The sequence below is a fragment of the Galeopterus variegatus genome, unplaced genomic scaffold (genome assembly GCF_000696425.1).
Source record: "Galeopterus variegatus unplaced genomic scaffold, G_variegatus-3.0.2 Scaffold731, whole genome shotgun sequence".
Taxonomy (NCBI): Eukaryota; Metazoa; Chordata; class Mammalia; order Dermoptera; family Cynocephalidae; genus Galeopterus; species Galeopterus variegatus.
In genome coordinates this window covers 173524-177144 of record NW_007726842.1, presented here as the reverse complement: position 1 = coordinate 177144, position 3621 = coordinate 173524, and the positions used below count along the sequence as shown (strand labels likewise).

The 3621-nt window shown below is 39.1% G+C and overlaps 1 protein-coding gene across 1 annotated transcript in view; it reads right to left on the bottom strand.

Moving 5' to 3' along the window:
* The window catches only part of SLC35F5 (solute carrier family 35, member F5), a 39346-nt gene that overhangs the window by 5108 nt on the left and 30617 nt on the right, over window positions 1–3621 (bottom strand). The gene's annotated exons all lie outside the window — the stretch shown is intronic.

Below are 3621 nucleotides of genomic sequence, written 5' to 3'. Positions count from 1 at the left end.
GGGATTGCAACCCTTGGTGTTGCTCCCGCGCCTCGCTCAGCCAGTGAGCGGGAACCGGTCTGTATGTGGGATCCAAACCCTCGGGCGGGAGCGCCGCTGCGCTTCCCAAGCAGCGCACTATCCAGTGCGCCACCGGGCCAGCCCGTTACTGTCTATTCTTACAGGGATCCCTCCCCTTCAATTTCTGAAGTCTCTTCAAAACCTCACATTTAAAAAAAAAGTGATATTGTAGTTGTGCTGTATTGTGTTATGTTACGGTTCTTAAATAGTACAAAAAAGATGAAACCCTTACATTTTTGCAAAACTTTTATTAACAATATGCAACAAATTCTAATCATGACACTGAAAACTTGTTTATTATCTAGTAACAAATGAAAAATGTTCAAAGTGAAATAATGAACAAGTAAAATAAAGTATACAGGAATATTTTTACTATGGAATCTTAGCCAGAGAAGACAAGCAGCAAGATAAGCCTCAGTGGTAAATCCTCTAATCAATCATGTATCAGGGTTGTCAAGAAAATTAAAAATGAGATGCCATAATGTTACCAAAAAAAAAAATAAAACATTCTTCCCTTTCACTGTTTTACCTTTACCATTCAGATTCAAATAAGGATCAAAAACAACTGTCAAAGAAGCGTGCAATGATTAATTATTGAGATTTAGGTGCAACACACTGGTGGTTTGCTTTGAAAATAATGATGAAAATAGTAACTCCTATCTTTAAAATAGGGAAGAAAAACTGTTTTTGCCCTCTTTGAGAGGTCTGGATCACGGGCAAGACTCTACCTGGTGGAAAATAAATACTGTTCCACTTCATAGCACCATTAGAATAAAGGGGTTTTGTTAGAATAATGTCTTTTATGAGGGACTCACAATGTGTAACACATGAATAATCACTCTGACAATTATTAACATGCATTCTCTATTTTTATGATACACATGCATAGAGGCTAAGTCAGCCTAAGAACACCCTGGAAAGAACAGTCATTAAAGGAAACTAAAAAAGCATTCACTTAGTTATGAAATTATTAGTATATGATAGCATATTCTTGGGATATTTACCAGGATATTTAATAATCTAGAAAAGCCATGAAGCATTTAATTTACTCAAGACCAGAAAAAGTATAAAAAACTTATGAATAATGATAATTTTAAATGTAGATATAAAAAAGCTAGCTGGTTAGTTCAGTTGGTTAAAGCATAGTGCCGGGCCGGCCCGGTGGCGCACTGGATAAGTGCGCCGCTTGGGAAGCGCAGCGGCGCTCCCGCCCGAGGGTTCGGATCCCACATACAGACCGGTTCCCGCTCACTGGCTGAGCGAGGTGCGGGAGCAACACCGAGGGTTGCAATGCCGTTGCCGGTCCCCAGTCCANAGACCGGTTCCCGCTCACTGGCTGAGCGAGGCGCGGGAGCAACACCGAGGGTTGCAATGCCATTGCCGGTCCCCGGTCTGGTCCGGGGGCAACACTGAGGGTTGCAATCCGTTGCCGGACACGGAAAAAGACAAAAAAAAAAAAAAAGCAGAGTGCCGATAACATCAAGGTCCAGGGTTCTATCTCTGCATGGGACAGGAAAGAAAAAAAAAGTAGACATAATTGATAAAATGATCTCGTGAATATTCAGTTAAAAACCCTATTTCATAACTGAATAAAAACAGTCTTTATAAAGGTAGATAAAACCCTAGATGACTTTTAAAAACAAAGTTTGTTTTCAACAATGCAGTTATTTATGGGTTGCCTCACAGTGAGTAAACTTCCACTTTGATTTCCAACAAGCTATGAAGGCAATTAAAGGAAATGAAGACATTTATTGAAACAAAGAATACTGCCTAAGTAAACAAAAAATTTTCTAATTCTTGAATATATCTGAATATAAAACTGAATATGGGCTGACTGGTTAGCTCAGATTGTTAAGAGCATGAAGGTCAAGGGTTCGGATCCCTGTACTGAACAGCTGCCAAAAAAAAAAAAATCTGAATATGATAGGGATGCTTTCTTTTATGCAAAATAATTATAAATAGATTAAAAAACCCATTTTGTTTCAAGCACAGTAATTTTAATACATGCTAAAGTTTCAGAAACTATATGTAAATATGGTTGGCTAACAAAACCAAAAAATCCCATAAAAGTAGACTTTTCTTATCATGCTTCTTTTGCAGCTTTAGGCATACCCTGCTACTTTTTCCAGAAGGTATTGCCCTACCCTCCATCCCACTAAAGGCCCAGTCTACTCATTTAACTGGTTGCCCAATTCTAGAAGTGAGGACAGTCAAGAAAAGATAGTTTGGTTGTTTTCCTAATTAATTACATATATATATATATTTTCCCTTTTCTTGTGTTGTGCCTTCATCTTAAAATATGATTAAACAAACCATATAGTCATTTAATAAAATCAGGTCCCCCGTGACAGTTATTTTAAAATTCCCTAAAATTAATCTTCAATCTTGTTTTCAATCTGCAAAAGCTTATGTTTTTAAAATATCAGTATGGGGCCAGCCCGTGGCTCACTCGGGAGAGTGTGGTACTGATAACACCAAGGCTGTGGGTTCGGATCCTATACAGCGATGGCCGATTTGCTCACTGGCTGAGTGTGGTGCTGACACTACCAAGCCAAGGGCCGAGCCCATGGCACACTCGGGAGAGTGTGGCACTGGGAGTGCCGTAGCGCTCCCGCCGCGGGTTCGGATCCTATATAGGGATGACCGATGAGCTCACAGCGCTCACTGGCTGAGCGCGGTGCGGCCGGTCTCAAAAAGGACACACACACAAAAAAAGATCCCCTTACTGGTCTCCTTTAAAAAAATAAAAAAATATATATCAGTATGGTAAAGTTGATTTACACAGCAGTCTACCAAAATCCTCTAATATGCAGCACTTCCTCAGTTTCACTGGAAACATTTTGGTTGGTATTCAGCATTATGACCTTGAGGTGGGGAAGGACCTGGATACTATTTAAATATATAAAAGAATCTAATGACGTATAACTTCGGTGTTACATATATTTTATAATATTCAAATTCATGGAAAATGCACGGTGTATAAGACACTTAATTCTCAATTAAGGAGAAGATCTCCACTCTTTAGCTGTGACAAAAAAGTAAGAATTTACTGAACCTCATAAAACAAAGTTAAATATCAACACAGAATTGTTATTTACACAACGAAGATACATATCACTGAGAGGTATTTTGCCTTTATCTTAAAAACTCAGACCTAACGAGAAATGGCTTTTAAAAATCTGATTATTACTTGTACACATTATAAGCCTTTGGGCTTTCAAGCATTTCCCTCTTCAAATTATACTGAACTAAAACACACACACACACACACACACACACACACACACACACACACACACTCACACACTTTTGTTACTTAGTTCTTGGAGTTAAAAGCTTACAAATATTGAACTGCATTAGCGTTAGCCAATGGCACACCTCTGTTCCCCCTGCTACCTCTAGGAACACTGAAGAAATTCCACCCTTCTAGTCTGCTGGCAGACACCTAGATACTCTTTTCTGTGATGTTATCATTGCCAACATTTGTCACAAGAATCCCTGCATCCAGACCAGGATTTCATACAAAAGGAAAGGGACACCTGAGTCAAGATAGAAATGACA